The sequence below is a fragment of the Myotis brandtii genome, unplaced genomic scaffold (genome assembly GCF_000412655.1).
Source record: "Myotis brandtii unplaced genomic scaffold, ASM41265v1 scaffold17, whole genome shotgun sequence".
Taxonomy (NCBI): Eukaryota; Metazoa; Chordata; class Mammalia; order Chiroptera; family Vespertilionidae; genus Myotis; species Myotis brandtii.
Window position 1 is genome coordinate 6597782 of NW_005356259.1, and position 25249 is coordinate 6623030.

Sequence of the window (25249 nt, forward strand, 5' to 3'; positions counted from 1 at the left end):
GGAACCCAAAGTCAGTTCTCTTGGACTTCGAGTTTTCATCTTTTGTGGGTGAAAGTAAGCAAACAATGATTAATTCAAGAAGCATAATATAGCTTCCTAGATACTTGAAATGCCTTCAAGACTGGTAAGGTTGGATCAACTGATTTATTGACTGCTATCCCTGTTTCAATCCCTTTCCAACTTTAAAGTAATTTTTCTTTCTCAATGAATCCCTCTTTTCTCCTCATTTCTACTCGTGTCTTCTCAACATTTGCCTCGCCTCATCCTAGAGGGAGAATGAAAGGATGTTCATATCTATGATCTCCTTTGGCCCCCCATTCCCACATCATTGCAATCCAAGCTCTTCATGCACACCATGTTCCCGATACACAGAACTACTTGTTCTCAAACGCGCCCTCCTCGCTGATCCCATGGGGTACAGATGACCCTAGCAGCACTGCCCTTTTCTTTACTGAATCCCATTTCATTGAGTTCAAAGAGAACTTACTCTATGGAACTTTTCCTCCTTACCCATCTCTACTCCCACCTTAGCCTCTTCTGGCACTCACAGCAACCTGTGTAACCCTTATTGTAGAATTCTTCACAGTCGAGTGGTTTATTTATACTTCTGCCTTTCCCACTCAACTAAAGGAACTCCTTGGGGACCAGGACCGTGCCTTATGCATTTTTGTATCCATGGTACATAGTCTAGGACATGAATAATAATAGGTAATCAGCAACAACTGTTTAATGAATGAATGATTACTTCTGACCCTGGACTCTGTCTTTGCTCTCTGTGGGTGGGAATTGCAACTTACTTATCTTTGTAGTTTCTATCATGTCAGGCACTATACTGTGTACTAGTAGTTGCTCACAAAAGTGCATTAGGTACCTGTGCTCCATAATATCTACTAATTCAACTTAATTTAATAGTTTACTATCTACTGTGTACAAAGCAACTTTGAGGAGCTTACAGTTGGTTATAAGAAATAGTACTTATTAACTATATATGTTGAAGCAGAATATAATATGCATTTTGGGAGAAGTACAAAACAACTGTTCTCAAATATTAAAGGAGGAAAATGTTCATTCAGGGGCATAAAAAAGGCTTCTTGGAAGGGGAAGTATTGGCTCCGGCTCCTGAAGATGAGATAATGGGTAGGCAAACGTTCCAGATAAGGGGATTAAAATGCATGTGAGCAATTATAGCATAAATTTCACCCAAGGGCTATTAAGTAGTGGTTTTGCAACAATTAAACAGATGTTCTTCAGTGTTAGCTTACTGAAATCACAAGTCATCTTAACTGACGGTGTGATGATTAATTTTATGTATCCACTTGACTGGGCTACGGGGTGCCCAGATATCTGGCTATTCATTGTTTCTGGGTGTGTCTCTGATGGTGTTTCCAGAAGAGAGTAGCGTTTGACTCAGTAGCCTGAGTAACACAGATTGCTCACCCTGTGTATGGGCATCATTCAACTTGTCGAGGCCTGAACAGAAGAACAAGGTGAAGGGAAAATTCCCTTTGCTCTGCCTCTCTGAGTGAGTTGGGATGTCAGTCTCTCCATGCTCTGGAACTGGGATTTACACCTGGTTCTTTAAAACTGGTTCTCAAGCTCGGGACTCACACTAGAACTATACCACCAGCTTTCCTGGGTCTCCAGCTTGCAGATGGCAGATCATGAAACTGCTCATGTCTCATAATTGTGTGAACAACTTCCTTATAATAAATCTATAGACAAATAAATAGATAGATATATTTATATCTCTCCCCCTTTCTCTCTGTCTTTCTCCCTCTTTCTATAGATATAGATGATATGGATATAGATTAGAGATAGAGATAGATATAATAGATGGATATGGATATGGATATGGATATGGATATGGATATGGATATGGATATGGATATGGATATGGATATGGATAGATTCTATTTAATTTCTCTGGAGAACCCTGACCAATGCAGATGGTGATTTCTCTTCAAAATACTTTTAGTTGAGCTCTATTACACATCCCTTTCATATACCCTTCCTAATACCTTTAGAAAATGAGTGGTCAGGGTAAGGGGTTGGAGATTGGTTTAAAAAGGTGAAGGGATTAAACAAAGACAGAACAACGCATAGACACAGACAACAGTATGGTAATTACCAGAGGGAAAGGGGTGGAGGGAGATAGAAGAGGGTAAAAGGGAAATATAATGATCAAAGGAGACTTAACTTGGGGTGATGAACACACAATACAGTATGCAGATATTATAGGATTGTACACTTGATACCTATATAATTGTATTATCCTATGTCGCCCCAATAAATTTAATAAATTTTAAAAAATAAACAAATAATGATGGGTCAAGCAATTCACTTTAAGATCTTCAGGTGTGCAAATCTGAAGTTTAAAAATATATTGTCATACAATAAAAAATTACATCGTATTTCAGTCCAATAGCAAAGGATCTTGATGGTTCTGTCCAAGAACACAAAGAAATATATCTGGTAGTGAGGAGAAGAAATCAAGATTTAAGCCAGCTACTATGCCTAAGTCCCCTTTCCAACGGCACTATTTTTTACTCCTCTGACATCAGAGATGTCACCCACCTTAAGAAACATGGAGGGGAAAAGAGTAACTTCGCAGTGGAGAGATTCAGCAGATAACATCTTAACCAAGTGTCCGTATTCACATCTCGGGTGGGACATACGACAGTGTGTTCCTCCTAACATGATGCACTGAGAAGGATGCCTCCTTGTTTCTGAGCCATTCCTACCCCAAAATGCATAAGCTGTATCCAATCATAAAGAATTATCTAATAAGTCCAAATTGAGGGACATTTTACAAGGTGACTAACGTGTTCTGGTTTAAAGATGTCAGTGTCATGAAAGACAAATAGACTCTTTAAAATATTTTCTTTTGTACTCTGCGGTAAAATTACAAATATTGTAAGGGAAAAAATGCTCATTTTCTCTGTATCATTTGTCTTCTTCCTAAAACATTCATGAACGTGCCTGATTTACCTTGGAAGTATACAGAGATCACCTGTGACTGTGCAGAGTCCCACCACGCCTGGACCATGCTCTCAGAAGGTGAGCAGTGCTTTCCAGTGTTTGGGACACTCCGAGCACCTCTGCACCCAGCTCCCCTTGGGCGCCCTCTAGAGTCCTGGAGGAGCCTGATCTGGGAAGTGACCAGTCCTGGGTTCTTTCAGCCTGGCCCTAAGGTGCAGCCTCCAGAGACAAGGAGGTCAGTATCTCTCAGCACGCAGGACATCCACATGGGGACATTGCTAAAGAAGCTCTGAGCAAGGCTCTTCAGGCAGCAGTCAGGCATCTTAACTGTCAACCAGGCATGAATCCTACATAAAATCCTGATCATAATCAATTTCAATATCTAGTTGGGAAACTAAGAAGAAGCCTCATGTTAACATTATGAGGCAAGTACCATTGAACTCTGAACTCGCTTATGATCTTAAGGTTTTAGCCCCGGTATTAAATCACTTCCTAATATGGTATAATAAGACAATGATAATTAGGTGATTTTTCAATAGAAAATTAGAGTGCTTTTATAGTGATAAAAGTGGATGTTCATTTATTTTCTTAAAACACACATATTTATACCAAAAACATTGCTGTTCTTCTAAAATTCAAATGTAACTGGTGTGTCTTATTTATCTGGTAAGCCTATTCCTGAATCCTTTTTTTCTACTCTTTCAAAAGGACTTGTCACTTCAATAGCAGGTTCCACCTGTACCAAAAAATCCCACATGGCCCCAGCACCTCAAGCTCAGTTTTTATATTCAGTGAATTCACTGATTGGTTAATAACCAAAGAGTTTAACTCTTTCACTCCATCTTAACGATTAGATTTCCACAATTGAATTTCCCTCAGATTTTAAGGGGAAAAGTTACCGGTGAACAGGACACAAACGTCCCAAACTACAAAGAATAGTTATGAAAAGAAAAATACAATTTCTGCACCTCACCTCAGAAACCTGCTTGCAGTAGTTACAATGAAGGGGAAATACTCTGCTAACAGTTGTGAGCCTAGACCTTCCCATTCCCTGTGTTTCAGATCTTCCCGTGTTAATGGCAGTCACCCAGGGAGCCATGGGGTGCAGAAACCATCCAGGCCAGAATCCACGCCAATTAGATGCTTACCTTCTTGCTAATGGTCTTTCTTCCCGGGAATCACCCGGTCACACAGCAGCAGGTAAAATGCTTTCAGAACATGTCAGAGCTGCCCTTTCATTCCAACCAAGAGAAAATGAGAACAGAGAACTCCTATCCCCTCCCCCACAGGCTGGGAAACAAACAAACACGTTATGAGAGTTACCAAAGTAGAACAAAAGTGTCTCCGCAGAGCAGTGGCCCTTGCAGCTTGTTCTCAAAGGTCTCTGGAGAGAAGTTGGATACCTTCCTGCTTCCTTGAGCATCACAGCTGGGAACACTAAAAAGTCCTTGTGACCACAGCACTGTGGCCCAGGTTTCCATCTGCTCTTATTTAAATGTTAGTCATGGAAAGCCAGGACAGTCTGCTCGCCAAAGTCCATGGTCAAGTGGAGGATAGAGACATTTAGTGATTCTCTCTACCCAGCCCTCTGAAGAAAGGAAGCCGTGAGAAAGTAGTTAGAAGTGGTTGGAGTTATGAGGAACTGGACTCAGGGGAAGTGTGTGGGGGGAAAGAGTACAAGAGTTCCAGCTGCGTTTTTATTTCTGTGAACCCTTCTGCTTTTTCTTCAATGCCCTTTGACCTGTTGGCAGTGGCATCAGCCCTGAATGCAGGGCTGAAAACTCCTTTGCTGAGGAAGTCCAGTGAACGTGTCTTCATTTGGTTACCATGGTGATGGTACTGTGTGTCACCAGCCCCGATGATTTGCATTGCAAACCATCACTGGAAATGGGGACAGCAGAACTTGATATTCTGGATGGAGAGACTCAATTCACAGGAAAGTTCAGAGGGAACAAAACATAAATATATATGCATACTCCCGAACACATAAGGAAGGGGCCAACAGTAAGGGCTAACCGTCAGTCCCATCCTCCCTGAAATTTCAGTATCTATAAAGTATTTATTTGGAAGATTCAGACAGTTTCACTTTAGACAGGCAAGTAAGCACATTATCAACCTAATTTTTTAAAAAAATTTTTTTTATTGATTTCAGAGAGGAAGGGAGAGGGGGAGAGAGATAGAAACATCAATGATGAGAGAGAATCATCAGTTGGCTGCCTCCTGCATGCCCCCTACTGGGTATCGAGCCCGCAACCCGGGCATGTGCCCTTGACTGGAATTGAACCTGGGACCCTGCAGTCCACAGGCTGACTCTCTATCCACTGAGCCAAACCAGCTAGGGCTATCAACCTTATTTGTTAAAAATTAAACTTCACAGGCATATTCAGCATGTATCTTTGTAAAGGGTATCATACTAAACCACTACCTGATAATTATTATATTCCTGAGTCATGTATGACAGCAATACCCTTCATTTGGATAAACTGCATTATTAGAATTTGAAATGATGGAAAATACCATATGCATTTCAGATTATATCTAACTTCAAACACACAGGAACCCCCATATTTAAAGAGGAAGTACTGAGGTTGTCTTCAAGGGAAATGAGGGGGAAGGGCCTTACCAAGTCTCCCCTCTCTCCCTCCGACAGCTGGTGAGGTTCCTCTGTGGAGCTCCTAGTGTCACCGAGCAGGACTGGAACAGCCCTCCACACTGGCCCTCACCCTATCCTGAGAGAGTCCCTGTCTTTTAGGATTTCTCCCACCTCCACCACCAGTATCTGAGACCTTTACTCTCAGGAGCCAATCTAGGAATTCTGCGCTTAACAGTGGTGACAAAAATCAGATGATGATAGCCATCATTTATTATTGACTTGTGCCAAACCCCTCAAGTCAACATTTTCTTACTTGATTCTTCCAAGTAGGAATTATTTTTATTCCCATTTTATAGATGATGAAACTGAGGTTCACAGATATTTTAAAAAGTCACACAAGTCATAATGAAGAGAGCCAGGACTCAGGCAAAACTAGGTCTATCTCACTCCCAAATCCATACTCCTAACAATAATATTTATTCTCAGAGTTCAAAAAAGAGTATACCAACAGCTCCTACACACTTCCCAAAGGGTTCACTCAGGGAGGGAGAGCATGTTTTTCAGAAATGTCAGAATCTTTCTCAGTTTTTTAATGATTCTGAATAGAAGTAGATTTAGCCTAGTTGGTCTGGTTCCACCAAGTTAAGTCAGAAAATTGGTTCTTGTTTGAGAGAGTTTCTAAATCCAAGAACCATGGCTAGGAGACAAGAGCTAAAGGTAGGCTTTCTTTCCTTCCTATCCAAAGATAATCAAGCTCAGTATTTTTTGAACATTCCCAATGAGCCAGAAGCTGACTGGAAAATACCAACTCCATGTACAGTACAATGAAATGATGATTGTGGCTGATTGGTAGGCTAGTAAGCTACCAAAATAGATGGGAGGCAATTCTTTCCTAAGTACTTGTTAGTAGACAGGAGGATGCCAAGTGCGTATCATGAGATTGGCTCTATGTTCCACCTCATGGATGTTAAGATGGTGTTTCATTTTAGGAAAACATTTAACAATGTTTATTATATTTTACCCCTTAGAGTTAAATTTAAAACATCATGCATGCTCAACACATATTCAATATTCACTCATCATGATAAATCTTGCTCAGTCAATTCAATCATTTTTACGATAAAGATCCAAATCAAATTCTACCTTCACTATGAAGGGACCTTCCCCAATTTTACTCTTATTTTGCTTATGCTTGTTCCACAGCACTTACCACATTGTGCCTGCTATTTGATCATTGATCTTCCATGGGAACTCATTTTGACTCCAAGGAGACTTTTGGCAATGTTTGGAGACATTTTGGTTGTCATAGGAAGGTAGAGAATACAGTAAACACACTGTAATACAAACAGCAATCACCCAACCCTATAAACACACAAGGTTTCAATCCCAAATGTCAAGAGTGTTGAGACTGAAAAACCAGGTTGCTCAATAAATTGCTTGGGACTTGGAGCCACAAGTGCTTAGTTTCAGCTCTGGCAAGTCACAGCTCCCGAGACTCACGAGTCTCACCAGCAAAATGCAAATACTTATTTTATGGATGTTCCCTCCGAGAATTATGGTAGGGATCACTGCATGAGAAACGCTTGTCCACTTGGTGCAATCATTGTTAGGTGTACAGTGAGTGTATGAGTGATGATGACAATGATCATTGTGCAGGCAGTCTGAATATATAGGTCTAGCAGTGGTTCTCAACCTTCCTAATGCCGCGACCTTTTAAAACAGTTCCTCATGTTGTGGTGACCCCCAACCATAAAATTATTTTTGTTGCTACTTCACAACTGTAATTTTGCTACTGTTATAAATCGTAATGTAAATATCTGATATGCAGCATGTATTTTCAGGGGTCACGACCCACAGGTTGAGAACCACTGGCTAGAGCTCACTTGAGGACATCGAGGCTGGATTTTAAATCTGAACTCAAATATACTCACTTAAATTTCATCTCAATAAGTATTTATTGAGCAGCATCTCTAGGTTTGCATTCTTCTAGGTACTATAGTAGATATAAGAATAAGATATTCTCCCTGAATTAAGGAGTTCATTTTTTTGGATAGAGATGGAGTCATACACAAAAAGTTATAACACTGTGTAAAATAACCGAAGATAATAAAGACTAGGTGAAGAAAGTTTTTTAGAAACAGAGCAATTCAAGATATATTTTACGTTTATGGGCCGTATTATACTGGCAATAACAACAACAAAACACACCCTTTTTTTTACCACCTCGCTTTACTGATCCCCCTGGGGGAAAATGCACAGTCTTATGACTTAGATTACCCACTTGACAGAATAGATTAAAGTGGATAAGAAAACTAAAGTTGCTCTTTAACAGTGAACATGTTAAATCTGACCACGTAGAACAGTAATGAAATGGAGGTAGCTCTCCAATCTTGAGTCCTGAAATGGGTTAAAAAGCTATGACTCCGAACAGCCACTCATGCTGTGAATCCCTCATTGCCGCACTGAGGTATATCATGTTTCCAGAATGCAAATGAACGGTATTTGGGGGAAGTTTTCCAGGCCACTCGGGTAGCTGAACTGTATTCCCATTTACTCTGTTCTCAGGAAATAAATGTCTGATAAACTGAACTGAAGTGTGATATAAAAAGTAGGCTTTAATTAAACTGAGGCCCTTACAAAATTAGTGATTCTGCCATCTCTCTGTTTTTTTAAAAATCTTTTTTGTTGAAAGTATTACATATGTCTCCCTTTTCCCCCTATCAACCCTCTCTAGCCCACCCCTGCCCCCTGTCCCAGGCCCTTACTACCCCACTGTTTGCATCCACAGGTTATGCATATATGCATATGAGGTCTATGGTTGATTATCTCCCATTCACCCACCCTGCCCCACCTTCCCTCCCAGATTCCACACTCTGTCCCATGCTTCCATGTCTCTGGATTCACTCTGTTCATCAGTTTATTTTGTTAATTAGATTCTACATATGAGTGAGATCATGTGATCCTTGTCTTTCTCTGACTGACTTATTTCACTTAGCATGATACTCTCCAGGTCCCTCCATGCTGTCTCAAAGGGTAAGATTCTTCCGCCTCTTAATCAGCAATGTTCTCTGGCTATTCCTTTCCTAACCCCAACTGACACTGATTGCTTGAAACATCAAGTTCATGTAGAAGAGCCCATTACAGTATGCTTTTTCCTATTGGGCTGCAACAAATTACCACAAACTGAGTAGCTAAGACAACACAAATTTATTATATTATTGTTTTGGAGGATAGAAGTCCAAAATGGGCCTCACTGAGCTCAAGGTGCCAGCAAGGCTGTGTTTCTTTGTGGGGCTCTCGGGGAGAATTCATTGCCTGGCCTTTTCCAGCTTCCAGAAGCTGCTCACGTCCCTTGGCTCACGGCCCCTTCCTCCATATTTAAAACCAGCATTGTAGCAGCTTCAAATCTCTCTCTGATTCTGATCCTCCACTTCCATCATCACATCCACTCTCAGACTCAGAATCTTGGACCTCTTTCTAATCAGGACCCTGGAATCCAGGTAATCTCTCTTTCTCAAGATCCTTAACTTAATGTCATCTACAAAGTTCCTTTTGATATATAAGGTAACATATCAAACATGTTTGACTTCTTTGGTATGGGGCCATTATTCTGTCCACTGTATACCCATTATCTAGTGGAGTGAACACCTCCAGTGTGGAATTCCACCTTCGCAGCAAACTCTGAGTTAGGCGGCTTTGGTACCAGTCACATGTTGTCACAGAGCAGTCTCTACATTGATTCTGTGAAAATGGTGCTTTTAGGAAGTATGACTGGGTATGTGAGGCTCTATTTACAGCTACATGAGCATGTAGTTCTCTTATTCATATAAAATGTGATTTTTTTCTTAAGAGTATTGTTTTGGTGACACAGACTTAGATTTAGGTCTAGGCTCCACCATCTCCTATCTGTGCCACTTAGAGTAAGCTGCTTTCTTTTTCTGAGCTTTACCATCTCTAACTCAGCCGCATTTTCTACCTCCCTTATACTACACCCCACCACCCCTGAAATTTCCCTCGGTAAGGTTTGAAGGCTGTCCAGGGTGTCTTAACTTATATAGGGAGAGGCATAATTGAACTTTATAGGCATCATGGAAACAAAGAAGTAGAAAACAAATAAGATCATATAATTTGGGTAGACTTTTTATTTGAAAAGGCTAAGGTTTGATATATTAATTCTCTTCTCTGAAAATATTTTCAATATTTATTTTCTAGAACCCATAAACATATAACAAAAAACTATCTAAATACCCTATAAGACACCAAGGTGATGAAATATAATGTACATTATAAAATACTAGAGGCCTGGTGCACGAATTCGTGCACAGGGTGTGGTCTGGCCAGCCTGCCTCAATGGGGGCCAATTAGGGCCGGGCTGGTGGGTTGGGGAGGAGCCGTGGGTGGTTGGCCAGCTGACCCCGCCCCCGATGGGGGGGGCAATTGGGAGTGGGGCCAGCCTGGGGGAAGGGCTGCGGGCAGCGGCCCCACCCCCGATGGAGGTTGGGAGGGCTGATCAGGGGCAGGGATGGCTGGGGGGAGGGGCCGTGGGCAGTTGTGAGGGGCCTATTGGGGCCCCGATTGGGCCCATTGGCCAACACTGTGCACTTCATAATGACCAGTTGTTCCAGTCATTCTTGTCATTTGGCTTTTATATATATAGATTATGTTTATAAGAGAGGTTTTATTATTAGTCTCCTGGCCCCTCTCTCTCCTTGCCCAGCCCTTGAGATTCCCTGAAACTTTTCCAATCTGCTCTGTGTGCTCTATGATTCTGGGAGTCCAGCTCTTTTTTCCTTCTTTTGTTTTTTAAATTAAACTAGGTTCCCAAATGTACTCCCTTTCTTTCCCCTTTTTATTAATATTATATTAAATTTGCTAAAAGCTTAATTAGGAACTTAGTATTATATTAGCAACATAATTTATTGAAGATGATTCAAAATATATAGATTATTTCTTTGCTTAACACAATATCTTTGGCATCTTATAACATGAAACAGAAAATCATTAGTCCCATCTGTACTTGTAAAAGAGCTTCTTGGAATCTGCCCTGATTTCTTCATACTCTTTTCTCATTCTCTCATTGACATTCCCTCCTTCAGTCATTCTTTCTTTATATAAAAACGTGTCAGTTTGACTCATTGTAAGCATTTTAAACTTTACAATGTATATAAAACAAAGTGATAACTTTCCGCCACCTTCTCAACCTTGTGAAGTTCTTATAATCATTCCCAATCATTATTCTCCAGGATTCTTATGAACACCTGCTAGATTTCATGCCATGTCCCAGCATATAGATCTGACTTACTGTTTACTGGCCACATAGTAGTCCATTATATGGACATACCACAATGTGTCTCTCTCTAGTTCTTTCTTTACTGTTGCTGCAGAAGGCAGAGTGTTCCCCCTTATTTCATTTATCACTGTATTATTTAGTGGAGAAGTATCCAAAAGGAATGAAAAGGCAGCCCTACTACACTTTTCTGGAAAAAAAATCTTTTCTCTCGAACTCCCTCACTTCTTGATCTTTGTCTTGGAGGAGTTGGGGAAGTGGTCCAGTAAAGTTGTTATTTAGCTGCTATTGTCAACCAGGGTTAGAAAATTACTAGAGCACCATTTCCCTCTCTCCTGACAGTTCCCCAGTAACGCTGATTAAAACAAGCCAGTCTCACATCAGAACTAGGAGAAGTGAGAGGGAGCCCTGGGCTGACTTCAAAAAAGTATTTTCTGAAAATATAATTGCTTTTATCATACAGGGATGCAGACAGACAAATAGACACACATACATATACACATGTATATAATACATGTGTATATGTACATATATATTTATATATTTAAAGCAATTGTATAAATAGGTTCTATTGTCAGATTGGAACATTCAATTTCATTAGCATTTGGTATATTTCATTGATTGACAACGTATATCTGTTAAAGTTGAAGTACCAAGATACCACTGTAATTATGGCATTCTGAACATTGTTCTCAGTGACATCCTCACACAAAAAATATCACCATCTGGAAACCAGAAATGGAACACCATTCTTGTAAGCAATTCTTACCTCTTGGATCTCTCTCTTTCCCTCCCTCCCTCCCCCCTGGGATTAGCTAATTCTCATGACCATATCACTTATTTATTGTCTATTCTTAGCCACAACTTTAGATCATTTTTTATTTTTGATCTGCACCTATGCACGGAGACTCATACTTAATTCTCCTCTGTCTCTTCTTCAGTGAACTTGTCAGCCCCTTCATCACCAACAGCATTTAATATCATCCTGTTTCAACAGCTGAGGTCTCACCAATTTCACCTGCATTCAACCCAAACCTGTTAGCTTAGTTACAGTCGAAAGATTCTTACCAATAGGAAGAGAGAGAAAGGAAGCTGACTTTCAGTGATCAGGGTGAACATGGAGGTTGCTATGGCACAAAGAAAAGTTCATAATAAATAACCTTACCTGTCCCAGTTGGTGTAGAGCTCAGGGAACAAGCTAAGTCCATCCCTAAGGAAGCTGATCCTCACAGCCCCCTCCACTGGCCTGCATCCACCTGCAACGGAAGCTCTGCTCCTGAACTGTGCACCTGGACTGCTCCTGAAGGAAACAGTGCAGCATTTGATTAATCTTACATAACATTTTCATAGTCCACGCCCATTTGTCCCAAGGAAAAACCTCCCTTCCCAGTCTTTTAGTATCAGGAAATATTCAAAGCAGGGGACCGAGACTTCCTGCATTCATGGGCCCCACAAGATTTTTGGAGGTCTACCTTGTGCCAGACTCTTGGAGAAACACCTCTCTCCTACAAAGTTTGCAGCCTTTGGGGGGTCACAACTAATAATACTCATGGAGGAGTATTGAGGACACAGAGGGAGAGGGGCCTATTATCTAATGGGAATTTGGAAAGGCTTTGCCAAGGCGATAATGCCTGCTATGAGTTTTGAAGCATGAGTAGGACCTTTCCTGATGAATGAGAGTTGAGCTAGGCTTGAGGCTCTGGAGAGGACGCTCAAGGCAGAGAACAGCGTGGACAAAGGCACAAACATGAAACAGAATGTACATTTTGGGAATTGCAAAGTCTGTATGGATGAAGCATAGAGTATGGAGAGAGAGAGAGAGAGAGAGAGAGAGAGAGAGAGAGATGAATCTGAAGAGTAGGAAGCCTCACCTGGTGGGCTGACTTATGACTTAGCAAATAGTAATTGGGAATCTGGATACTGTAATGCAGTGGTTCTCAACCTTCCTAATGCCGCGACCCTTTAATATAGTTCCTCACATTGTGGTGACCCCCAATTTCATTGTTACAAATTGAACATAATTAAAGCATAGTGATTAATCACAAAACCAATATGTAATTATATATGTGTTTTCCGATGGTCTTAGGCGACCCCTGTGAAAGGGTTGTTCGACCCCCAAAGGGGTCGCGACCCACAGGTTGAGAACCGCTGCTATAATGAGTCCATGGTTTAATGAATGGATTGAGCACATTATTTGTCACTGTGAGAGAGAAGCACTGAAGGGAAGAGTTCAATGTTTAATTCGTTACTCTGTATGCTCAGAGAATGGGTAGTCTGATTGGTCAAATGACCTAGTTTGAATTAGGGCACTGAACACCACCTTCCAAATAATTAGAATAATTAGATTACATTAAATATTAAAGCTGTCATCAGTACATGTGAATATTCCTTCCATATTTCAGAAGGTTTTTTAAGACTTTAGAAAGGCTCAGGACTGTAATTGGCATGGACACCCCTCTATGGGGTCCAAGGTGATTGCCAACCAGGTCTGCGTGGGAGGAGGTGAGCTTAGGGTTCTCCTGTTTTAAAAGTCACTTGCATTTAGAGTAGTTTTACACTTTCATGCTCCATGAAGCGCCCTGAAAGATTGCATTTGGGCCAGTGTAACAAATGAAGAACTGCACTAAGAATGTTATACAAACAATCAGGATAAACCACCCTTCCCCACATGACCTAGCAAACATATGGTCTTGTGGTTGAAACTTGGCAAGTTCATTGTCACCAGAACCCTGGAAGGAAGGTGGAATGAATTGGTAATTTAATCCCTAGGTCAGACCTCTGTATGTAATATTTCCCTGTTCCCACAGAACTGGCAAACCCTTAAAATAGTAAGTGTACTCTATTGTTAACATTTCTCCCGCCACTGAAATCACATTAAGGATTCTAATTTGCTCCATTAGTATTGGGTTTACAGCTTCAGTAAGTGTTTTAACAGCCATTCTTTTACTTTGCTTCTAAAGACCTGTTGGATACCCAAAGCAGGTAAGTTCCCCCCCCACCCCCCACTCAATTACATTTAACACATCAGAAGCAAAGACTCAGAAAGGTGACTTGCTTTGTCCAAGCTCACATGACCATACTACAATGCATGCTCCAGTCTCCAAGTCTGAATACTCTGGTTGCGAAATTATACTGCCTTGAGGACATCTTCTTGAAAGGGAGTTGTCCACAGTCAGTAAACTGTACTGCTGAGATGGTCTCCAGGAATTCCTGACCATTTCCCATAGTGCTCAAGTGATTTTAGATGGTCCACTGTCCATCTTCCCTAGCTTTCGCCAATGTCCTGGCCAGGTCATCACCTAATAAAAATGGGCTTGTTTCCTTCCACCTTGACCTTGACCTCTCTTTCACTGGTTTCCACAGGTTCTGTCTCCTGCTGTTACTTGGACTCTCTCTGCCCAGTATCCTAAAGTTTCACATCTCTCTTAAATGGCCTGTCTGTTTGCAATTTATTTCTTTCATCATATTGATTTTTTATTGGTCCCAGGAAGAATATGGATTGCAGATGATGAAACAAGCAACGTCTCAATCCTATGTTTGATGCAGCCCCCTGCTCAGCATCTCAGATTCCGGTGACCTGTCAGAGAAGATGAGTCACTGGGGCGTTTAGGCATAAACCTAACTGCCCCCAAGAACAAGGGTAGGGTACAGGACTCCTCCATTTCACACCAGAACCAAGATGGACATTCTGGGACAGGTCAGTCCAAAAGGGTAATTACCCAAGGTAGATGGGGTGAATGGCATAAGTCAAGAGAAAATCAAGACCATATCTATGAGCATAATGCAGCATGTCAAGTCTAAGGATCAATGAGTTTTTAACAGTAATACAGTAATTCCTGAGCAATGTGGGGTCCAGTATGGTGGTAGAAATGAGATTTGCTTCTCTAAGACCCAGGAAGGGATGGAAAGGAGATATTTAAGCAGGAAAGAATAGCTTGCATTTGGTTTGGGGATTAGTTATAGGGTGCGGGCATGACTAAAGAGGGGTAAAATCTTAACCAAATACATAGATCTATGAATAGTCATCTGCAGGACCAAGACAGAAAGCAGAAAAAAAGGAAGTGCTAGAGAGAGGAGACGTTAAGGTGTGTGAAAACACTTAATGGAGCTGTTACTAATGGAGCAAATTGGAATCATTAATGTGTTTTCAGTGGCAGGAGAAATGTTAAAAGTAGAGTGCACTTGCTATTTCAAGGTTGGCCAGTTCTGTGGGAACAGGGACATATCAAGGATAGGTATCTGTAAATCCTGACTGCATACCTGAATCTGGTACTTTACTTTTCAATTGCCGATGAATCACTGGGCTCAAGTTCATTTGCTAATTTATACTTCAGGGCTGAAAACAAGTGCTGTAACTATTAGAACCACTGTCTCTCCCCCCCTCCACCTCCACCACTATCACCACCCTGCCAAAGGGAGTTTTGCTTACTTCGAGTTTATAGGTGAATTAATCACACCAGTTACTCACAGTCTAATTTCCATCCTCTGCAGCCAAGTGTTTTAGGCCACTGGCCAGACATTGTGGTGAGAGAATGGCACAGGTGGAATTCGGCTAGGAAGCTGTCATTCCATCACAGTGAGGTAGGGAGCAGCTCTGCCTGCTGCCAGAATGTATATTTCCACCAGAGAAAGAAAAAAAATTGCTAGTCTGATTAGATAAAGAGACTATCCCTCTGTTTTCCTTATCATAGGAGTGTACTTGTGAAAGTTTTCCCAGAAGCAATAGTATTTCCTGCTCTCCTTTCCAGCTCCCACCAAAATGGAATGCATCTACAACCTTCACATAGAGTAGGGATGGTGAGTGAAACATTTCTTTACCACTTAAGAATCATAGAGCACTCTGCAAACATCCTCTTGGTCTGTTGAAAGAGCAGCAATGGCAGTCAACAGTTCCTAGCTGGATGGTATTGAGACATTCCTGAACTCCCTTCTCCCTTCTAGTAGTTTTAGGAAGACAAGTGTTGACAACTTGGCCCTTTTCATGGAGGCAGAGCTGGGACACAGCTGACTATGAAGACAGAGTCTGCAGTATTAGGGGAACGAGGGCTTTCTGACTTCCAATCCCAGGAAATAGGACCCCCTAGTATCTCTCCCTCTACACCCCCCAGATTTCTTCCAGGATGATGGTCATGGGAACCTCAGTTCTCCCCACAACACATAACCTAATTTATAACAATCTCTCCCAATGTACTACATTGTGAAGCTGGGATGTCACTGTACCGGGTGCACATGTTCTGCATCACACTAGTCTAGCCATGTCCAAAGCTTCTCTTCCTTTAACCACCTCAAGCCCAGACCAAAGGGACCACACTTCTTTAATCAGTGATCAAGACAAAATTATACTTCTGTGTGAAATGAGGCAGCATGTTTAAAATGAAGAAGGTGCTGGAAATATCTAGTAAATACAGTCACCACACGTACCTTCCTCTTGGGTTTCTATATTTTCAGTAAATATGTACTAAATATCTACTATCTTCCTTAGTCTATATTAGAAGATACATAAATGCAAAAGATGAGCATTTAGAGCCAGTCATAGGCAAAAAGAGTGGCTTTTCCTTCTGCTTTGGGAGTCTCAGTACCCATCTTACCAAGTCCTAACAAAGGGGCCCTGAAGCAGGACCTAAACTGCAATTCAAGCCCAACTTAAAATCGTCTTCTTCACTACATGAATCACTAAACATGATGGTTCTGTGAAGCGGTACTTCCAGAACTTTCCATGGCAGGGATGGGTCAGCATTGTAAGAGCAGAGGGATGTAAGAGCAGTTTATGAGTCAAACACATTCTTCTGTTTTGAAAAACTCAGTGGAAGTACTCCCGTTAGGCGTGTGAGCTATTGAGCAGCCCACCAAGACCACAGTGCAAAGCTGATGGGCACCCAAGCCAAGGGAGGAAGCAAAGCCCCCCAGACTCCTCGCCTGAGCTCAGCGGAGCAACCCTCATTGGCACTGTCAGGCCCCAAGGGCCTGGGACCCACCCTGCAGGCAGCTCCATGGCAAAGGCTTGGAGAAGAGCCAGGAGCCAGGGCCTGGACTTCTGGGAAGCCACTCTAGTCCTCAAGAAACTGGTTTTTCAACTTAAGCAAAGAACAATGAATATTTTGAATAAGTTTGCTCAAGGCAGGCCAAGGAGGAGGCGGAGATGGGGCTTGGGAATACCTATTTCCCTCATTAGTGCAGGCTCGCCCTCTGTGGGCAGGGAAGGGAAGTTTATGAGATGCGTGGCAGGTGACTGAGCACATACCCAATTTGGCAAATGTTCTCTGTTTCTCTCCTTCTCTATGGGAAACGTTTGGCTTAGTTCTGAGTCAAATTTCCCCTGAGGTTGGTAAAATAGTTTACATTTCTTACAAAAGTAATTTGCTCTGGAGAGTGAGACACCACTTGGCAAGAAGAGCTATAAAGAAAAATTCCGCCCAGCCAGCATGGCTCAGTGGTTGAGCATCGAACTAGAACCAGGAGGTCATGGTTCGATTCCCGGTCAGGGCACATGCCCAGGTTGTGGGCTCAGTCCCTAGAGGGATGTGTGTAGGAGGTAGCCAATCAATGATTCTCTCTCATCATTGATGTTTCTAGCTCTCTCTCCTCCCTTCCTCTCTGAAAATAAAATATAGATATTTTTTAAAAAATAAAAAATTCCAATCTTCTCCAAATTTCACAACTGATTTTTCCTTAAGCTAGCGATGTGACATTGTCTTCAACACCTACCACGTCTTAGACGAAAACAGTCATCTTCCAAAGTCTTCCCACATTTAGCCCTGAAACTGAAAGACAAAATTCCAAAACTCAACCTGATGTATTTGAAAATTTTTCTTTCATATACTGGCACTTTCATAGATTAACCTTTTGTTATTAAATTCTAGCATGTCTGCATTTGTCCAAGGATCAAGACCCTGAAGCCTGTACCACTGCTTCTTTAGAATTTTTGATACTACCTATATGAGTTAACATATAATTTATTTCTGTACATTTTACAGACATTAGGTTTTAGATGCTCAGCTTGTAAGGATGTAAATGTGACATATATTTTATACACCTATATTAATTATATTGTTCACATCTTCATATAATCTATAATCTTGCTTATAAATATACTAGAGGCCCAGTGTACAAAATTTATGCACGGTGTGGGTGGGTCCCTCAGCCCAGCCTGCACCCTCTCCAATCTGGGACTCCTTGGGGGATGTCTGACTGCTGATTTAGGCCCAATCCCTGTGGGACCGCTGGCTCCTAACAGCTCACCTGCCTGCCTGCCTGCCTGCTTATCCCTAACTGCCTCTGCCTGCCGGCCTTATCACGCCCCTAACTGCTTGCTCCCCCATGCCAGCCTGATCTTGCCCCTAACGGCTTGCTCCCCTGCTGGCCTGATTTTCCCTAACTGCCTCTGCCTCAGGCCCCGCCACCATGGCTTTGTCCGGAAGGAAGTCAGATGTCCAGAAGATGTCTGGTTGACCCGGTCTAATTAGCATATTACCCTTTTATTAGTATATATATATATATATCAACATATCTATCTAGCATTTGTTCTGACAAAGAATTGTTAAATAGGTCAGCATGTACTCAAATCACTCCTTTTATATGACTTCTTCATTCTTGAGCTCTTGAGCTCCTAATTTTGCTTCAATTCTTGGTTAATTGGAATGGATTTTCAAATAGTTTCATCAGGTAAGGTATCTATGTGATTGGTGTATTTGACAAGTTTCTGTTTGTCAGAAAATATATTTCTATTGTCTTCTCATAATTGACCAAGTATAAAATTCTTGGGTCTAAAAAAACTACATTGAGAGAGAAAAAAACATTGCTTTATTTTCTACTGGCATTTAAGGTTATAAATGAAAAACTGAGCTAAATTAATGTGTGTTTCTCTGCAGAAAACCTGTTTTTCTTATTTGAATCATAATTGATTTTTATCTTTATCCTTTTTGTTTATCTTTATGCAAATGTCTAGGTAGGTGTATGTGTCATTTCTTTGACTTTACATGGAATCTGCAGAAAATGTTCTTCTATTATAATTCTACTAGAAGCCTGTTGCATGAAGATTCACGGAATAGGCCTTCCTTCCCCTGGCTGCCAGCACCGGTTTTCCTCCGGCACCCGGGACCCAGGCCTTTGGTCCGGCTGCAGCAGAGAAGCCAAGACTCTTCAGTTTTCAGTCTTCAGTCTTCGCTCTGCACCTGTGTATGCAAATTAACCACCATCTTTGTTGGGTTAATTTGCATACTCATCTGATTGGCTGGTGGGCATAGCGGAGTGACACCAATTTGCATGTTTCTCTTTTATTAGTGTAGATGTCTCTTCTTTTTGCAGGGTTTCATTCAGAAATAATAATTATTTGCAAGTTGGCCACCTATATTTGTCTTTAGTGCTTATTGTCTTTTTTTGCTTGGTGTTTTCCCCCTCTACTTGTATATGGCTTCTGCATTCTGGAAAAATTTTACAAATTTGTCTTTCATATACTGGTATGTTTTTATACCACAGTTCTATTCCCTTTCAATGTAAACTGTGGTTTACATTGAAAGGGACATAACTTCCGGACATAAGTTAACTGTAATGCTGCTACAGTTTTTTTTGAGATTCTTTGAATTTCTCTTTTAAGTCTATTTTAATTCTACAGTCCAACCTTTTACTCTCAATCAGCTCTCTCTTCATGGCTTCTACTCATGTTCCACACAGATCATGTCTTTTTGTTCAATGCTGAACATACCAAACTCCTTCCCCAAATTTTCTTTGGGCTCCTGAATGGATGATTTGTAGAAATATCTTCCTTTCCTTATTTTCTCCAATGATAACCCAAATGTCCTTGTTGGAGGTTATTTTCCATCACTGGCCCCATGCTGTTTTCTTACTGCTATTGCCCATCCTTAAAGAAAAATGATATCTAGCAATTCGCCATGTTGACATGCAGGGTGAAAGGAGCCCTTTTCTTGCTCTGCTTCCACTTGTTGAAAGTTGAAGTCCAAGGGCAGGTTGGTGAGCACATATTCAAGCTCTATGACCATCTCTAGCAGGCTTTCAACCAGTGCATCATCTTCCTGCTGCTCTCCTGCCTTACCTCTCTCCTGCTGTGAGTCCAAACAATTAGGGAATCTGATCATGCTAAACTTGCTGTACTCTGTAAATGTTTTTCTTCTGTTTTCTTTATAGGATGGAACTTTCCAGAATGCAAGTGGCCCAAGCCCCGCCCTCTGCATCACCTAGTTGAGTTCTAAGATTTATAGGGTCTGCCTTAGAGTTAACAAAGTGGGGGGTGAAAGACTGGGGGTTAGCACACTGCTAGTCTTGTGGGTACAGGTCCTCATTCTTAAGTCTGAGGAGATAATGTGGAAGGAAGAGAACATCCGTTATTTCATTAGTGATACTGTTTTATGACATTAAACTGGGTCATGACACCAATTGGTACTTCCTTTTTTTCTAAAATAATTCTATTTGTGTGTTTTTTAGTGACAAGGCATTCTAAATCCTGATAATAAGTTGTCTATAAATCTCAGTTTCTAATACTTTGGATTTTCTCTTATTCTGTCCCTTCATGAGCATTTTAGGAAGAAGTTAGGAGGGCCTGCTCTGGCTACTTTCCAAGTGGAATTCTGCAGAATTCCATAATGATCAGTGTTTAGTAACTCTGTTGTAAAGATGGTTCAAATCACCAATCTTCATGCATTAATCTGCTAGAAACCTTATATATCATCCAGTCCGGCCTCATGTAGCTGAGACATGGAACTGTGGTGGAGGGTATGCCCAGGCAGACTCCGAACTGCAGTTCCATCGGAGGATACCCTCAAATTTCCCTGGCAGCCTCTCTCTCTACCCCTGGCTGTCGGTGGGTCAGAGGCACAAATGCAATGGCTCAGAGAATCTGGGTCCTAACCCCTGGTCAGCCTTCCCAAGAGAAGCTGGTACACCCTGTCACCTCCCAGCTCTAGCATCTTCTGTCCATGCCAGGAAGTAGATTCATGTCTCTACCTCCTTTCTCTTCTCTCCCCAGTGCCCACCACCAGCAAAACAGGCTAATTCTTGATGGAATTATTTCCCATGAAACCCCCATTTGCACTATTCATGTAATAACAGAAGGGGAAGGAGGAAGTTGGAGCAGTCTTTGAGCTATTTGCAGGGAAAGGAAGTGAAGTGACAGGACTTGGTGATCTGCATTCACCTGCTCCCTCTTCCCAATTAGACTGTTGATAGGGCTCAGGTTCTCAGGTGTGCACTGGATTTCCCACTCTGTTTCTCTTACACACACACACACACACACACACACACACGCACACAGGCAAACAAACATACACAAAGAGAATACTGATTCCCGGCTGTCCCTGCTATGACCTTGATTGTCTCATAAGATAAATGGGGTTTCACAAATTATAATCCAAGGCCCAGGGAATGTTAATGTATATTATTACTACCTAGAAACAAAGACCAACAACAACAACCTGAACAGCAACAACAACAACGAATATGGAAACAAAGACCAACAACAACAACAACCTGAACAGCAACAACAACAACGAATGGTGGTGGGGAGAAGCCTGGCGGTCAAATACATTTGGACAGTGTTGATTAAGCACAAACAGTGCTCAGAGCAGGAATTCTTAGGACCTTTACCGAAAATGTGCACTGAGAATCTCCCAAAGCAGGTGGGCTCAGCAGTGCTTCCTACCTTCCCAGATCATGCATCTCTCACCGGGATCAGAGCTTTTACCCAGAGCAAGTTTTAGAAGCAGTGGACTAAATACCTTCCCCAATTTCCTCCAAACCATCCAGATTTGGGAACTTTGGAAATATAAAGGCCTGTATTTAAAATCAGATTCTGCTCATTGCTGTGTGGCTTCTCTTCAGTTGGGAAACCATTCTGAGCGTTGTTTTCCTTTTCTACAAGAATTTCAATGATCATATGTGTTTCACTGTGTCATTGTGAGGATGCAATGATAATTCCACTCAAGTGCCTCACAGAATGCCTGTCTCCTTTCCCCTGAAGATTTACTTCCGGTAAAACATTTTCAAATCTGATCATGAACTTGGCTGACCCTCTCAAATGCACAGATCTCCAACAAATGGCTAGTAGCTGAAGAAAATCTTGCATGCTCCCTCAGACCTCTGTGAGGTATCCAAACACTTCATGAGCATTTGTGCTCAAGCATTGAAGACATTGCTGAAATGTAGAGGCCCAGAAACAACACTTGGTATCACTGTATGAGTTGCTGCTCAGATTAACATCTGCTAACCAACAGTAGGGGTACAAGCCTTGCTCTCATTATATAGATGTGCTCCCTGCCCACTTTAAACAATGTTAGATACTGCAAGCCTTGAAGGTCACCCTAATTCACTCCCTACTATCAGTGGTTTGAATCCACCCCACGTATTCCCTAATGACCACCCATGTGTCCCCACTCTGCTGAACACATGAATAGAAATGCAAAGCTCTCCACTTGCCAAGGATGCCGATCCCCATTTCAGAGGCTCTGAGGGTGAGTCCAGGTCTCCAGCCCTGCTGATTGTGCTTCACAAGAATAACCACCGTGCACATTTCAAATGACCTTGACCCAAGTTAAAATCCCAACCAGCATATTTTCATCTTTCTTTTTTAAACAATAGCTCAGAGCTGGAACATTCCTCTGCCTGCCATGTCTTTTGCCTGGTATCACTGGTGACCTCTGCCCTTCTTTTGTTTCGGATAGAGCTGATGCCACACTATCTGATGTGATTAACTACGATGCCTCCTTGGCTGCTTGATTAACTGCGAAGTCCACTTGCCCTCCTGAGCAGCAAAGACTCCCCGCTCACAGTCATCACGGGATGCAACCCCGGCAGTTTCTGCTCACATCAGTGGTGAGGTCTGCTTCCCTCGGGGACGGGTGGCTGTTTCTTGCTGTCGAGCAGGAAGAGCAGAAGGGGAGCCTCCTGTCCTTTGCTTCATGTGGGTCCCCACGGCCTGGATCACAGGGGGCCACGAGCTTTCTGTTTCCCCTCAGTGAGAGCACTGAAAAGTGGAGGTGGGGGGATGGGAGAGGCAGGCAAAGGATCTTGGAATATTCTTTCTTTTATTTTTGGAAGGGACAGACTCAAGCCCTGGATTATTCTAGATAAATTTCCTATCAAGAGGAATATGGATGGACCTTCTGCCTCAGCCCCTATCTTCTGCTTCCTCTACTTCCTCAGACTCACACGTGCTGGAGGTCAAGGACACATTAGGCCACGTCCCATTTCCCTCCTCATTTTCTCTAGCAATGGGCAGGCAAATCACTGAGGTTGGCCAAGTGGGCAAATGAGATTTAGGAGACGGGGGAACTTCCGTCTCATGTGCAATGCTATTATCTCACAGGGCACACTCGAGCATCAGAGCCTGGGTGTGCCCTTTGTTAAGGGTGAGATTTGGGGCAAGTTAATTCTCAAAGGACTCTGGGAGACATGTGCTGTTTACCCATTTAAGAGACAAGAAAACTGAGACTCAGAGAGAAGTGACTTACTTAAAATCAAAAAGTAAATGTGTTCCAAGGTAAGGTCTTAAACTTAGATCTGAGTCCAAAATCCATGTCTTTGTTACTTGACCAAACTCCCTGATCAACTGACAGATGCTGAATGAACCCACTCCAATTGCAACAGAGACTCTTCCAGGTCTCCTCCTCATGGATTTTCCTTGTCAGTGACAGGTTTTGCCTGTGGACTTCTACATTCTTTTGGTTCTTTTCAGCGACACTGATATATGAAACAGCTCTCGAGGGGACTGACTTAGATACTAAGCTCCATTTTGCCTACACGGCAAGTTATCTAACCTCTTTGAGCCTCACCTTTCTTATTTAAGAAACAAAAACATAATAATTACACCTTTCTCCTAGGGTAGTGTCAGGATTCAAAGATGATGACTGTAGACGTACTTGTTCCTCCCTAATGCACTTTATACACATGTAAGGGGTTACCAGCATGGCTGCCAGTAACATGTGGCACTCAAGGCTCTGGGGCAGACCTTCTGGGCAACAACACAGTACGATAAGGAGTGTGGAGAGGAGCACGTCCACATGCAAATAGGAGACGAGAGGTCTTGGTCATGGAAAACTAGTCCTGCTGCACCAGGCAAAGAACACTGAGGGAACAAAGAGTCTTTGAGGGAATGACATTAATGAGCATGCCTCAGCTCTGGTGGGAGTGGCCAGTCTGTTCTTCAGAATGGTCAGATTTGACTGGTGACTCAGCCAGGGGTCAGAACAAAGATCGTTTCTGCCCATATAGTTTCAGCCCAGGGGTCCATGGGATGGCATCTTTAACCGTATTACCTCCTCCTGAATTACTCTGCCATCGTTACTCATTCAGTACATATTAAACAAACATTTCTATGTTCCAAGTTCTAGAGTTACAGCAGTGAAGGACACCAACAAGGTCATGGAGGGAAACTTCTAGGAAGGGAAGACAAACAATAACTAACCAGGCAAATAAATGGTGAAATGGTTTCAAGTGGTAATAAGTGTTATGAAGAAAATACAATAAGGTGATGAGGTTGAAAAGGATTGGTGCAAAGTCCTTTAGATTGGGTGCATCCTGAAGAGATGAGAGTTCAAGATCAACAAGGAACTAGCCAGGTGAACTGGTGATTCCCCACTTGCCTCATCCATGCTCCACTCTTCCCTACTCTGACTCCCTTCCCGACCAGCTTCCAATGGGATTTGGCCAAGGGGAGCCCCTGGCAGGAGGAGGGAGAGTGGGGGCATTATTTCTCCTACTGTTTCATGCTTATGGCCTGAGCCTTTGCAGACAGGTGGGAACTGAGGGCTTCCATGACTACAGCTTCCGTGGGGTGGCCCTCTTCTACGGTCCAGCTCCCAGCCCCAGTCCCTCTGGCCTGACAGGTAGCAATGGCCTCGCACTACTGCTACTCTCTAGGTTTCTTACCTTTCATGGTCATTCCCCTAAGCATTAAAAAATTTGGGATGGCCTGGTCAAAGTGGCTCAGTGGCAGAGCATCAACCTATGAACCAAGAGGTCATGGTTCGATTCCCGGTCAGGGCACATGCCCAGGTTGCGGGCTCAATCCCCAGTAGGGGGTGTGCAGAAAGCATCTGCTCAATGAATCTCATCATTGAAGTTTCTATCTCTCTCTCCCTCTCCCTTCCTCTCTGAAATCAACAAGATATATATTTTTTTAAAATAAAAAACTGGGGGTGAATTCTGCTTCTTGCTGGACTCTGAACTGGTACACCTTGAGACAGTGTGGGGACAGAGCATGCTGGACAGAAGGAGCACCACGATTTTACGGACAAGATAAAAAGAATGACAATGAACCTTTGTGTGATTTTGTAATAGATTAGGAAGCATTTTCACAAGTAAATCTCATTTAAATCCCATGACAACATCGAGGGTTTGGGCCAGGATTGTTCCCGCATGTAAACAAGGAACCTGAAGTCTGA

The 25249-nt window shown here is 42.3% G+C and overlaps 1 protein-coding gene across 1 annotated transcript in view; it reads right to left on the minus strand.

Moving 5' to 3' along the window:
* CCDC129 (coiled-coil domain containing 129) overlaps positions 1 to 4149 on the minus strand; it is a 62973-nt gene extending 58824 nt beyond the window's left edge. The window contains exon 1 of the mRNA XM_005862993.2: positions 4128 to 4149. The gene's annotated coding sequence lies outside the window, so the exon portion shown is untranslated. The remainder of the gene's footprint in view (positions 1 to 4127) is intronic.
* Positions 4150 to 25249: the final 21100 nt, after the last annotated feature.